The sequence below is a fragment of the Microtus ochrogaster genome, chromosome 6, assembly GCF_000317375.1.
Source record: "Microtus ochrogaster isolate Prairie Vole_2 chromosome 6, MicOch1.0, whole genome shotgun sequence".
NCBI classification, from domain to species: Eukaryota; Metazoa; Chordata; class Mammalia; order Rodentia; family Cricetidae; genus Microtus; species Microtus ochrogaster.
Genome location: NC_022013.1, coordinates 43,244,517 through 43,259,912, shown reverse-complemented (window position 1 = coordinate 43,259,912; position 15,396 = coordinate 43,244,517). Strand labels below are relative to the sequence as shown.

The following is a 15,396-nucleotide window of genomic DNA, read 5'->3' as shown; positions in this document are numbered from 1 at the left end:
TTTTTTTTTCTCAATAAAAAAAATACAGAAAACAGCATACGTTGAGAGGATGTTGAGTCAGGGAAACATTCCTCCACTGCTGGTGTGAGCACAAACTTGTACAGCCACTTTGAAAATCGGTATGGTGGTTTCTCCGAAAACTGGGTATACGTCACCCTCAAGACCCAATGATACCACTTTTGGGCATATAATTCCCCTTCCCAGGGCGATCCAGGCATCCCTCTTAGGGTCTTCCTTGTTACCTAGCTTCTCTAGAGCTGTGGATTATAGTCTGGTTAGCCTTTGTTTTACATCTAATATCAACTTATGAATGAGTACATACCATGTTTTTCTGGGTTACTTCACTCAGGGTTGTTTGCTCTGGTTCCATTCATTTGCCTGCAAATTTCATGATGTCATTGTATTTTATAGCTAAGTAAAACTCCATTGCATTCATGTGCCACATTTTTTTTCTCCATTCTTCAGTTGAGTGGCATCTAGGTTGTTTCCAGGTTCTGGCTATTAGGAATAATGCTGCCCTGAACATTGTTGAGCCTGTGTCCTTGTGGTGCTCTCTTTTCTTCATGTTATCCTGTATCCAAGTGTACATGTATTTACATACATACTTACATGATAACATTGTTCTTTCTTTCCGTGATTGTGCAATCTTGCTTCATATTATATATTCTAAGTTCATCCATTTTCCTGAAAAATTTTTAACTTCATTTTTCTTTACAGCTGTGTAGCATTCATACATACATACACATGTATGCACGCACACACACACACACACATATATATAATATTTTTGCTCCCCATTCATTTGTTGGTGAGCAACTAGATTAATTTTAATTATCTGCTTTAGTGAACAAAGCCTCAATGACCAGGAAGGTACAAATGCCTTCACCACAGGGCATGAAGTTTATTGTGTAAATGCCTAGGACTGAAATAGCTCGGTTATGTGGCAAGACTGTTTTAAATTTTTTGAAGAGCTTCTAAATTGTTTTCCACAAAGACTATATTGTTTTGTACCATATTGTACTACTCACTTCTCTATGGCTGTGATCAAACACCGGGGCCAAAAGCAACCCGGGGAATAAAGTTCATTTCATCTTACAGCTTTTAGTTCATCATCCAAGGAAGTCAGGGCAGGAACTCAAGCCAGGAACCTGGCGGCAGGAACAGAAGCGAATACTGACTGCATGCTTATTACTGGCTTGTGGCCCACGGCTTGCTCAGCCTGCTTTCTTATAGCATCCAGCATCACCAGCCCAGGGTTGGCGCCACCCTCCCATGTCAATCATCAATCAAGAAAAGGCCCCAGAGGCTTATCCACAGGGCAGTGTGGCGAGGGCATTTTCTCAACTGAGGTTCCCTCTTTTGAAAGGACTCTGGCTTGCATCATGTTGACATAAAGCTGGCCGACAGTGAGTAAGGGCTCCTCTCTCTCCAACACTAGCTCTTGGATTCGTTAATGATAGCCATTCCAGCTGGGGCGAGGTGATGTCGAAAAAGTTTTAATTTGCATTTTCCTGAGGACTAGTAATATCAAGCCCTTTAAAAAATAGTTTTCTGTTTTGTTTTTCTCGGGTTTTTTTGTGTTTTGTTCTTTGTGTTTCTTTTTTGATAGCTTTCTCTACTCAGTTCATTTGCCTATTTGCTGATTGGCAATTTTATTTCCTTAGCATTTAATGTCTGCAATTCTTTGTAAATTTTGGACATAAGGATCTTGTCTGAAGTATAGCTAGTAAAGGTAGTCTGTCATTCTCTGGGCTCCGGTAACCCTGCTGGTGGTTTTCCGTGTACAGAATTTGACATGGAATGCCATGTGATATTCCGACCCACAATGTAACAAGGACATCCTGGAAGATGTTTGGCATTTGTTTGTGCTGGGAGCATGAACACAATCCCCCTTTTAGGCAGTCTGAGAATACGATAGTCACCGTGCCGTGACCAGAGCCATAACCAGTTCTCTGTAGTCACCGTCCATGACCAGTGCTCTGGACCTCATCCCTCCGATGCAGCTGCCTTTTCCTGTCTGAACCAGTCCCTCTGCCCCTTCTTCCCAGCTCTGATGATCATGTTCATCTTTGAACTCAATTGCTGCAGTTTCCCACATATATGAGGTCACGTAGCCTTTGTTTTCACGTGTCTGGCTTATTCTATTGTGCTTAGCACATGTCCTTCACACCCCTTTGTGCTGGTCCCAATTACAGGATTTTATCACGTGTTCTTTACCTGCTCAACCTCAGTGGGCCTCTCAGAGGATAGCACTTTTTGGCATCTATAGTAAACACAGGAGGGGAGACACTCTTTAGGACATGTTTTTTCCCTGTGGATATGCCTCCTTCTCATCCTAAGTGGATCATAAAGCAGCTCTTTTAGTTTTCCGAGGAAATACCACCCTGCTTTTCATAATGTCTCTTTCATTTCTGCTCTTACCAGAAGTGCGGGCAGGGGTGTTGCCCTTTCAGTAATGTTGCTTTTTGTGGTATTGTAGGCAATGACTTCTGAACATCTACATTTCTTCTCACAAATGTGATTGCAATAGCGTGATGCCTTTGCCTAGTAGCTCCCAGGTTTGGGTCTTTTCCATATATTCACATTGTGTGCCAGTAAGGGGAGGTTTTGTTTTTATTTTCCCTGTTTTCCCTCCATCTCTCCTCCTTCTCTTTTAGAAAACTAAGGCACAGAGGAGTGTTTAATAAGCAGGCTAGGAAATCCAGAGTCTCTGAAGCCTTGTCACGTCTCTCTGAACAACTCAGATGATATGACACCAAGGCCAGCAGTTAGTGGAGCTCCAGCAAGCCAGAGCACCTGTCTGTGGTGGTGGCAAGTGCGCCACACCAGCCAGCACCAGCCGGTTGTTGCCAAGTGGGATTTCTGGCTCAGTGTGTTCAGTTTAGTTGTTTTAAGAGAAGAGAGCTAGATGTTTCTGCCAAAATAGTGATATCTAGTAAAATAAACCAAAGATGTATGCAGACAAACACACCAAGGCAGAGCCACCATTTCACATTCTCGTCTGCAGCCGTGGCCGCAAACGTTGTGGGGTTTGGCTCTGTTAAGACTACACATGGAGGGAGGGAACTGCTTACCGCTGAAGGCAGAGACTCTGCCTGCTTTATTGTGGCATCCCGGGAAGGTAGACATATATTTTCTTACATACTATGCCTCAGTAAATGGCCTTGGTTAAAAAAAAATAAGGAATGTCAACCACACACCTGTGACTCAGAGCGGCTGGGGCTGGACTCAGCACACCAGTTTCTTTTCTTTTCCTTTGTAATAAAAATAATTAGGCAGATGATGTTTTCTGTTATTATTTTCCAAATTGAAATTTTAGGAGGTGTTGGAGATGAATTTTTTTCTTGAATCACTGCAGAGTAATAATCCCACTGAACATAGCATATACCAAATATTCACTCATTAACCTGACTTTGGATGATCTCCATATCTAAATGCTTAAGCTTTAGGCATAGTGGTGTGCAGAAGTGATGAGATCTTCAAGATGACCTGGATGGTAGTGCCCCGTACATAAAGAACAAGCCACCCATCTTAGCAGACTTTATGGGATCTTAAAGGGAAGAAATTGAATGCACGTGACATCTTGGTTAACACTGACCCCACCCACGCAGCACAGACACAGATACATCTTCTGCTGTTTAAAATTAGTGTAGCGACTTTATGATAGACATCAACATTTCTCGTGGCCAGACTTCGGGCCTTCCTATTTGTCTTTAAACAACAATGTGATTTAGTTCAGGTCTTAAGAGCAAGAGCAGAAAGCTGGAATTAGAGCAAGGTCACGAAGGCAGATGATGGAAATCGGCTGTCCTTTCTGGGGCTGGTCTCTGCTTCGCTGTGACCTTTACACTCTGCCTTGCTACTCCATCACTCTGTTTTAATTAAAGTTGACGACTAGCGAGCACGTACCCAGAAGCCTGCCTCACGCGTCTTTATCCATCACACTTGCCCATTGCAAAGCCGGGCCCTTCGCCTCCAGCCATCCCACGGCACTTCGACTTGAAGTTCAGCTTCACAATTAAGTAACTTGCCACCTTCCAGTTAGCAATAAACAGCAGCTCCTGATCTGCAGGGCTTATAAGCAAATCAGAAGTGGTGCTCGGGACTGATTGCATTCCTAAGCCCACAATTATCACAGTTCAGAACTAATTTTCAGGCCTTAAATAAAGCCAAAAGAATCTACACCGAGCCCTTCATTTTTTTTTCTGGAAAGGTTAAATTAAAATTAAAGTTTTCGGTGGAAAGTCATCCTCTTTAAAGTGCACCTCCCAAGAACCACTTACCCGAGGAAGGAGCAGCTACTGTGATTGGAAGTTTTCTGGTATAAATCCCCCACTCTTTACAATAGCAGTGAAGAGATCACTCATTTTTTTTTAAGTGTGGTACTTTTAAAAATCATTCTTCAAGGTGGTTCTTACAGATTTAGAGATTGTACACATTTACACACTATGATAATTTATTAAGCAAAATAGGTAACTGGAGTGCTGGAAAGTGAAACAGACAGCCCTCTACAGAGACCTAAGGCAGGCAGTGAAATATAGCCAGAATGGCACCTTGAGTGTGTAACGTGTCTCCTGGAAAGAACCCAAGTGCTTCTGCAGCATGCTTTGGAATATTGTACAAAACATCAGGTCAGGGTAGGGAGGCCGGGAGAGGCCACGGGGACAGGTCTGGCTACAGCAAACTGTATTCTTGTGACACGAAGAGCTCTAAGGAGGGAGAGCCCAGAGAGGGACCCTCCCCACTCATCTCTGACAGTTCGGATATGTTGGGACTGGAGGGAATTTAATTTGAGATTCCTGTTAACTTCCATATGGCAGGGGTCTCACAAGTTATCCCGTTGACCTTCAAAGCAGATGTTTTAAATGCTTTTCCCTGGGATCTATCTAGAATAATGAGAGGTTAGGTATGTGTGTATACAGAGACACCTGTTTATATGCTCATATACATGAATATGCACATAAAGTAGGTTTATACATATAAATATTATATATTTATCTAGGTAAAACATATGTAGTTCATATATGCTCATTTTCTGTATGGATCGAGTAAAATAAACCATGTAGGTAAATAAGCACTTTTTAATAGTTGAGTTGTAGAAATTTAATGAAATAGTTGATTTTTAATGCTGGTTTTGTTTAACTCCATTTGATGATACAGAGGAAATAGAGGACACTCAGATCCATTTCCCCTGTATCATCACATCCTGCTTTTGGCACCTGATGCACAAGATACTTCCCACCTGTCCAGAAGCTAGTCCGTCAGCTCTGGGTGTGTATGTGTGTGTGTTTGAAGAGGAGGTGTTCCCCACGAGCTCATTAGTTTGAACACTTGATCTCAGCTGGTGGTGCTTCCTTTGTGAAGTCTGTAGAGCCTTGAGTAGGTGGAGCCTTACCCAAGAAAGTGCATCACCGGAGAAGGCCTTGCAATTTTATAGCCTGCCGTATGTCTCGTTCACACTGTGTCTGTTGAGTGTGGATGTAATGTGACCATCTGTCCTCCGACTCACGCCGCCATGGCTTCCCCACTAAGGTGGGAAGTTTACCATGAGTGAGACCATTTATCTTCCTATTCACGCCACCTTGGCTTCCTCACCAAGGTGGGCTATATACCATGAAACTGTGAGTTTCTTCACATTGCTTCTTGTTGGGGATTTTGTCTCAACAACAAGGAAAGAAACAATGACAAGAGAACATTGGCTATCCTAGAATCAAACTGATCTTACCCTAGCTACATGGAAGTGACATCAGGTTGCGATCATAGATGCCCAGAACCGACCTCTCTTGGGGCTAGCTACTTCTACATGGGGTACTGATAAGAGCTGCCTTGGGCATGACACAGAGAAGGGATGTGGAAAGAGAGAGGGGGAACATTCCATACCCTGTCAGGGCATTCAGAGGAGCCTCAAGGATTCAGTGACATAGAAACTCTCCCAACCCTGCCTTTCTAGTATTTTCTGAGGCCTTAGATGGGATTGATCAGGTTGCAGGTTCTCGGTGATCAAATGAAGCTTCAACTTCTGTCTCTTCCTCTGTAGAGGTTGAGCCATAAGGTTGAAAGTCCTACACATCCAATTTTTCCTTGTTTTAGTAAAGTGACCCTATTCTGAAGTTACCTAGAGCCTACCTAGCACTGGTCAACTTGTTAGCAAGTAAAAGATAATTCAAGATAGTGCAAACACTTTAGGAGTCACAAGAGTCCAAGAAACTGGATCAAGATCAAATATATCTTATATTTAATATATCTAACTTACTAAAATTCCAGCATGGAATCAATATTTGGAAGCTGTGTTGTGTGCATATGTGCATTCAGGTAAGCGTGTGTGTGTGTGTGTGTGTGTGAGAGAGAGAGAGAGAGAGAGAGAGAGAGAGAGAGAGAGAGAGAGAGAGAGAGACCTGTACACAACCTTGGGTGTTATTCCTTGAAAATATCCAACATGTTTTTGTGTTTTTCTTTTTCTCTTGAGGCAAATTCTCTCACTGGCCAGTTCATTGGCTGGCTGGCCAGTGAGCCCCCAGGGATCTGCCTGTCTCCACTTTCCCTATCCTGGAATTGTAAGCATGTACCACTACATCAAGCATTTTTATTTAATCTTTTAATGATGCTGAGATGCAAACTCAGTTCCTCACATCTGTAAAGCAGGCATCTTCTTGGCAAAGCTATCTCTCCAGCTTTCCAAAAGCTATTGAGTTTCACCTTACACATTTTTATTTGCCAGGCTTTGAAATCTGTGTCTATATGATACTAACAACATGTCTAAAGTCATAGTTTTTGTCATTTCCAGGAATCAACAGACACATATGACCCATACATATGGGGTTCTGGGTGAGGTGAGGATAGAAGGGGAGCGAGAGAATGCGTTTCCTTCTGTGACCGAGGCATATCAGAAGTCCCAAGTGTTGCTCAGACCTATTCATACAGTCACCAGTGCTATGAGCCTCCTGATGCACAAACAATTTTGGAATGAATTATTTATTTAGATTTTATGAATGCAGCTATCACTATTTGGTAAGGCAAAGAGTTGGTATAATGCAGGTCTATCTTTCCTGCTTTTAGGGCAATATTTGCCTTAATGGAGGGAGTTAGGACATGACTTCACGGGAGTGGATTTTATCTCCCAGGGTTGCTTGAATTCCCTTGCAGGCCTGAGGTGAGAGCATAAATCCAAATCAATTCAGCTCTAGAAGTTACTTTCCTCTAACCACTGGGGATGGCTAGTGAGCACACTGCGAGAATTGTGGAGCTATGAGAACTTTACTCGTGAAGTGCACAGCAAAGGTGCAGACATCATTTCCGGCAGTGCCAAATGGGCAGCCTGGATCCAGAGTGGAAGCTGCTGGGGAGGGTGTTAGTAATGGTGATTTGTAACACCCAGAGACAAAGACTAAAGGCAATCAATTATGTATGGCCTGTTATTACTTTGCAAAAATGACTCCTGACTGGCGTTATTATTTGATAGTGTTTTTCCAGGAAAGTGAGCTTTTCTCTGCTACCATTTTTCACTGCAAGAGAAGCAGACAAGCTCTGAGCTGTCCGACTGAGCTCCTCCATGATTTGAATTGCAGACTGTGATGATATAATCATAAAGTTGCCCTGGGCACACTGTCAGGTGATCGTAGCTTGGAAGTAATTTTTAATGTCACATGATAGGCCGTAATGCCTTTTGCATTGTGGTTCGGGTTGTTCTCTCAGGAAAATAACTATACTCAGGTGCTCGGCGTCTCAGTTTTCTTCATGGAAATGCCAGAAGAGATTGTTTGAATGCGCACTTCATTCCCCCACTGTGTTTCTTTATAGAGTACTGAGGTACTTGGGGGCCATTTCTAGTATATTAAAAAAGCTATCCTGCCTTGGGAGCTTTCACTTACCACCCTGAGATTCAGGACCAGTGAAAACCAAGGAGCCAAGCAGCCACCTGCTGTCAACTGAGTGGCTTCTGAAAATCCATTCCTGGCTGCAGTCTGCTATTCTATGGTGGCCTTTCTCCCTTCCATAGCTTTCCATCATCTGTCCCGTGTTAGTTGCTGCCATTCTGACTGACTGTGGGTAGAATCTTGGAATCTGGACAGGGAGAGACAGCCTTGGAAATGAACGGGCTCATAAAGAGTCCCAGGGTTCATGAAGTCAGCATTTGGCTATGTGTCTAACTAATTATGAACCCCTGAAATGATATATATAAAAAACTTAAGGTACAGCAGACACTATAAGACCAAAATTAGTCTCGACTGTTCTTGCGTTTCGTTTAAACAAAAACTTGCACAGCTTGTCATCTCTTCTGCCTAGTTTTTCCTCATAAACATTTTTGTGCAGCTCATCTTTGGTGCTGGGCGAGCCCGCCACTCATTGTTTGTGTCTCCGAAGTATTTTCTTACACGACTGCACTGCACTTATTAATTCAGTCTTGCTGGTGAGCAGCTGGATTTTTCCAGTGGTGTGACAACTCTCTTTTTATAATTCAGATTCTACCGTTGTCAAGACATAAGTTTTATGAGCAGACCTCCCCCGACCAGACACGGAGTACTCCGAGATAACAGCTGCCCTCTCTCCATAGACTCCTTTGTAGTCTGAGTGCCCGGGGTCGTTGCTTGATTCCTTAGCTCATCCTTCACTCTCTGCCATGAATGATGCTGATGGTAGCAGCAGCAGTTTGTACCCTGAGAAGGCACCAGCCAGCAGCATTGCCATGCGGTTCGTGCGATGCCTCATTTAATTCTCACTGAGACTCTGGGAGGAATCATTATCCCCGTTTTACATGGAAAATCCAGGACTGGAGAAGGCTCAGTGGAGTGCCTCGGAGCACACAGCATGTTGATAGCCTTATGAAGGTTTTACTCTCGATGCTCAGCCCAGCACTCTGTGCTTTCTCCCCAAGTTCTGACTGGTTATTAACGGACCAGATTGCAAAAATACCACGGACGACCCCTTAGTTATCTGTCTAATAAGCCTGGTCTACCCTGTTGCTACTGTCTCCACCTTCCACAATTTGTGTTGTCTTTTTTTTTTCATTCCACCTCATGGAGAAGACAATCTGAAGGGCCACGGGAAGTTATTCACTTCATTGAAGCACTTTCCAACTGTAGGTCTCATGAATTAGATCCTCTATGCAGATGATGCCGTATTCACCAAGAGATGGAGCAATCAAGGACTTATCTGTCAAGGCAACTCGCTTCTTAATGATTTTGCTATAGCCTCATTTGTATTTACTAGCTTCAGGTCGGGGTACCTCCATGCAACATATGGTTCCACAATCCTCAGCACATTAACTGACACCTCGTTGAGCTCAATACAGGTGCAATGGAAGATCTGACGAAGACGGAGAAGCTGCAGTACCTTGTGGACCTTTGGGCTTACACCGTCTCTTCCTTGGATTCTGATGACAAATATCAGGCATGTAGACTTTCCCAACTTTTATTGCCACGCTAGGTATCTGGATCTCAGTCCAGTACATCACCCTGTATTCATAGTGCTTTGCCTTTTCATCCCTAAGCTTCTTCCTTTGTCTTTGCTTTCAGAGCGAACTTCTTCTGCAGATACTTCACTTTCAGCTCTGTAAAATCCCTTCCCTTATTCTTCACATTTCTGGCAAAGCAGGAACCTTCTTTTTCTTCTCTGGCACAGCCTCCCTGGTTCCAGGCAGAAGACTAGACAGCCAGCAGTATGTTCTTAATCTCACTTCCTCACACTGGCAAAGACTGACCCGTACTCTCTGTAAAGAATCCACATGTTTAAAATATATCATTATCCACTTTTTCTCCACCATGGTCCATGACATCAAGCCCTTGGAACTTGTTGCTCCATGACTGTAAACCTTTAGTGGTTCCCTATCACTAGTATAACATTTGAAAATCGAGTCCTGCATCTAAGGTTGAATCTACTTCTCTTGCCACTGCCTGACCTCCCTTCTGCTTGTTTTTTACTATTTTTTTTTACTACCCAGCTCCAAATAAATTCACACAGAGTCTTATATTATTATTGCTTCTGCGCTTTTCCTTTCTTACCTCTGTAAATTTTGCTTTCAGTCTTACTCCATAGCTTGTGTGGCTGAGTGGCTGGCCCTTATCATCTTCCTCTCCTTGTTCTTGCTCCTTCTTCTTCCCAGATTCTCTGCCTCTTTTTTTTCTCTTTGCCTGCCAACCCCACCTATGCTTTCTCATCTTTCCTATTGGCTGTTCAGTTGTTTATTAGACCAATCAGGCAAAGTGTTTTAGACAGGCAAAGTAACACAACTTCACAGAGTTAAACAAATGAAACATAAAAAGAATGCAACACATCTTTGCATCATTAAAACAAATGTCACACCTTTTAAAATAATACTCCACAGCACACTTCCATGCACAGGCTTCACTGGAGCCCTTCAGAGACGTGTTCCAGGCAGTGCTGGTCCTTTGCAGACGACTTTCCTTCTGCTCTTCTTCCTGCAGAGGTGACTCTTTCTTGTCACATGACTCTCAGCTCAGGTGTTTCTACAGAGCCCTTATTTGAGTGCCCCTTAGGACCCATCTCTCTACTGCTTTGCCTTGCTTCATTTCCTTCCGGGCACACACTACCCTCAAAATCATTTTGTTCATTTAGAGCCATCCTACCCAAGCGTCACGGTCTTAGAGTCTAGGAAAGTGCCTGACTGTTAGTACTCCACAAGTATTGGCAGGATAAAAGGAACAGGTGGATGTATGTTTTAGAAACCGCCGTGACCCTTTAAAAATATGTCTTTATATATTTTGAACAGTGGTTCTCATCCTGTGTCTCACAACCACTTTGGGGGTTGCATATCAGATATCCCAAGTATCAGATATCTTCATCACAGTTCACAACAGTAGCAAAATTACTGTTTTGAAGTATCAATAAAATAATTGTGTGTTTGGGGGTCACCACAGCATGAGTAACTGTTAAAGGGTGGCAGCATTAGGGAAGTTGAAAGCCATTGTTTTAGAAAGAAAGAAATGTTATTTATTTATGTATTTATTTATTTATTTATTTATTTATTTATTTATTTTTTGGTTTTTCGAGACAGGGTTTCTCTGTGGTTTTGGAGCCTGTCCTGGAACTAGCTCTTGTAGACCAGGCTGGTCTCGAACTCACAGAGATCCGCCTGCCTCTGCCTCCCGAGTGCTGGGATTAAAGGCTTGCGCCACCACTGCCCGGCTAAGAAATGTTATTTTAAGAATGTGGCCTTCCATGATGGCAAGAGGAGGTTGCAGTCTGTACACAGTGGAGTACAGGAGAAAAGGAAGCTAGGCACATTATTAATTTTATGAAGGGAAGATGCTTGCAATTTCAGGAATTGACTTCTGGCAATGAAGCAATTTCCCTCATGTCAGAACTAATCATATGATCCTAGAAAGTGGTTTTTTTTCTTATTGTCATTATGTGTCAGTCTTTGTAAAATACCAGAGTACGGAAACCGTTTCATGTCCAACCCCAGAGCATAGCATGGGACACAAATAATAAAAAGCAATGTGCATTTTTATACTGAAGTCTCAAAATCATAAATGCCACCAGAACAGCAGATCTGAATGCTCTTTAATCTGTGTCACCCATTCTACCAGCATGCCTAGGATCCATGACAATCCTCTCTTTTTCTCTGGGCGTGGGGTTAGCACATGTGCCTTTAGTAGCAATGTCTCCCTATCTTGTATGTTGTCGGCCTTTGCCATCTTGAAGGCTGGAGCCCAGTGTCTGCACTTTCTCACTCCCCAGTCTTTCAGTTGTTTAGACATTTGCTCAAAAGTTTCTAAATTTAAATGTCTTTATTTCGTGGATGCAGATTAAAATTCCTGGGCCTTAAGCAACCATTGTCAATGAGACTCATAGCACATTGCTCCTAGAATATTGCATGCCAAGCACCCCAGAGTAGGCACAAGAGTTATGGATGTGAAGGGCAGGGTTCATGTGCTCCGTGAAGGAAAGACAAGCCATGTGAGAAATGTAACTGGTCAGTTCAGCCTCAGAGTCTTGAAGAATTGGGCTCCTCTGCACGTCTAGGCAGAATTTCTTAATTCCCCACATCAAATTGCATCCCTTGCCTCTGACTTGAGCCTGTGCATTCATCTCTTCCTCCCACCTCAGGCTTTTATTGATGCTTCCAGCTGCAGGCAGTGCACAAATGCAAGCTCCTGTTTACCATCTCTGAGTAATGATGCTAATTCCAGTGCCCAGGGATAACACATCGCTTATTAAACACTATTGCAATAACCATTAGGTGGTAATTCACAGGGAAGCAAAAATGAATAAAAAGTACCCCTCTCTACCAAATGGCCAGAATTTAGAAAAAACAGAACATGCCATTCTTGGCTAATAGTAGAAAGAGGTTAGGCCTTATTGATCACCTGCAGTGTGTTCGTCAAAGAGTTGATGATCTCCCTAAACTTCAGATGATAGTCTGTACATTGGGAGTAATCATATCTGTCACTGTCGCGGGAACAATGTGCTAAGTTTGTTTAAAGTTAGGGTAAGAGCTCTTGAAAGAACATCTCTGTCATTAGCCTGAGTCCTGCTGTCCCTGTACTTTGAAGTGAAGCCAGGAAAGAGACCTTAACACAGAGACACCTCACCATGCCATCTGTAGCTACATCACTCTTTTAAAAGGATTTGTTTGTTTTTATTTTATGTACACGAGTGTTTTTCCTGCATGTACGTTGGAGCATCACATGCATTCTGGGTCATCGAGGAAGCCAGATAAATGTGCAAAGTCCACTGGAACTGGAGTTACAGGTGACTGTGGGTCTCTGTGTGGTTCTGGGAACCAAATCTGTGTCCTCTGCAAGAGCAGCCAGTGCTCTAGCCCTCTTAACTGCAGAGCTACCTCTCCAGCCCGTGTGCTCTGCTCTCGCCTGCCTCTCACAATTGTCCTGCCTTGGCAGCCCTGCCCTCATCCTGCTGCTCTCCTTCCAAATGTCCCCATGCTACTCTTATGCCTGGTGTTAAAGGTGCCTCTCCCTTCCTCCTTCTCTCTTCCCCTCCCCCCACCGAGGGATATGAGCATGGGTGCACGCAGACACACATCAGCACCGTAGCACGTGTGTGGAGGTCAGAAGACAACTGGCCAGAGTTAGTTCTCCTGTTCCACCGTGCGGTTTACAGGCATTTAACTTAGATCTTCAGGTGTGGTGGCAAGAACCTTGACCTGCTGAGGCATCTCCCCACTACAACCTTAATGTTCTATGTGTTCCATTGCTCTCTCTATCCTGCCCTCACTAATGTGTTTTTCTGATTCCTTCTGTGGTCTACTTTCTAGTTTCTTGCCCTGAACACACACACACACACACACACACACACACACGTACACACACGTACACACACGTACACACACGTACACACACCTAGATTCCATATATGAGAAAAAACATTATGTTCTGAATCCCACTTGTTTTGTTTCACTGATTTCTAGTTCCATCTATTTTCCTAAAAGTGCTATGCCACCTTTAAAAATTAAAGAATAATTCTAGGTATGAATGTACCATAAGGAAATAGAAATACACCCTCAATAAATTCATGTCAATAACTCTTAAGTTTTAAATAAAAAGTTTAAATTACTAGGAAACCAAATCTGACCAAATTAACACAGTAAAGAATCTACATTTATATTGGGAATAGATTATATCCTTCATCACTGAAATATTGGAAACATTGCCCTAAGAGGTTTAGACAAGAAAATAACTTGCCATCACATGTTTTATTCATATTTTCCTTAAATTCTGGCCAAAGTAATGAAGGGGTAGAAATAATCAAATTTCAAAATAAGCATAATAGATATAAAAGATAATAAAAATCAGGCTTAGTGCTTTCCTCCGACCCTGCCAGGAGAACCAGCGTCCAAGGACCTTTGCATAAACACTTACAGCACACTCTACTCAGACAGCTAATGGTCTTCAGTTCTTTTAAGATTAATATTGTTACAAGAATTGTTGGTATTATTGAAATCACAATAATACCCGAAACTGAACACCTGAGGTTCTTGAGGTTCCCTTCTATCAGCTCCACAAAGAACAGCCTTCTTTCTAGAATGGCAGGGGCTTAAGAAACAACACACATGTATTTTGTTTTTATTCAATTCTTCTTTAGTTTCTAAATATTTCAGGTCATGATTTCCCAAATTGGTCCCATGACCTGCCATTGGGTAATCTTTAGTTTGAGCTATGCTAATATAATGGATAGGAGTAGCGGTATATCCATGTATGTATCAATCAGTTCTTTGCACAATCCCATGCACTTATTAGATACACATTAATGCCTCCATATCGAATACAGCTCCACATGGTCTTGCTAAGTATTGGATGACACCTACTAGATTCCGGTCATCTGGGTGGGTATGTTCAGTGGTCTGGTACAGGGAGCAGATGAAGTTCTGAGTGTATATATATACTATTGACGTTAGCATGGCCATGTCAAAGGCTCCAATGCCACAGACCCATGGGAATGGCAAAGCCTTTCCTGATCAGGCTCAGAGAAACGACAAAGCCTTCTCCTTGTCCTGAACTGCAACTTCCTTCTGCTTTAACAGCCTGAGGCTGCTCCACTATAGGGACCTCCCACTAAGATCTTCTAAAGATACCATGAGAACTGCATACTGTAAACCAGTCTCCTCAACTCAAATCTGTGCAATAAATGCAGTTTCTGGACCAATGCTGATGCATCTCCATCAGCCCATGAGACCCATCTGATCCCATCTTCTCCGTATGTCTATCTGCCTGTCGTTTCTTCATTCCTTATTGCCCCAGTCAGGTCAATCCCAAAGTCAAAAAGGGCTCAGTAGGTTTAGAGGAATCCCTAATGTATCTTTATAGTGAATATAGATCTTATGGCAAAAATCAGCACACTGACTTTGAACCACACCATAGTGGGTGATTTTTCTTCAGATCAGAAATGTCTCTACTGGAGGCTTTGCTTTATGAAGTAGGTATGTGTTTTCATTTGTTTGTTTGTTTTATTTGTTCCAGTCAGGTTTCTCTGTGTAGCCCTGACTGTCCTGGAACTCACTCTGTAGACCCACCTACCTCTGCCTCTGCTGGGATTAAAGGCATGCGCCACCACCACCCACCAGTGTGTGCTGTTTTAACACGGGTTAGCTGCAAACCAACATAGGGCTCAGTGAGCACTGCTCTCCCAACGTGTACACCAAATCCAGTTACTAGAAAGAGTGTCCTTTGCATTCTGTGTACGTGTGTCTGTGTGTGGATATGTATGTCTCTCTGTGTGTTTCTGTGTGCATATGTCTGTGTGTGTGAGTTTGTGTGTGTGTCTGTGTGTATATGTATGTCTGTGTGCATGTTTCTACGTGTGTGTGCCTATGTGCACGCACACATGTGTGTGTTTCTGTGTGCATGTGTCTGTGTGTGGATGTGTATGTCTCTGTGTGTGTTTCTGTGTGCATGTGTCTGTGTGTAGATATGTATGTCT

The 15,396-nt window shown here is 42.9% G+C and overlaps 1 protein-coding gene and 1 pseudogene across 1 annotated transcript in view; one reads left to right on the top strand and one right to left on the bottom strand.

Moving 5' to 3' along the window:
• Positions 1-15,396, top strand: part of Fhit (fragile histidine triad) — a 1,440,845-nt gene that overhangs the window by 199,987 nt on the left and 1,225,462 nt on the right. The window lies entirely within an intron of this gene.
• On the bottom strand, positions 8,936-9,760 carry LOC101988696 (annotated as a pseudogene).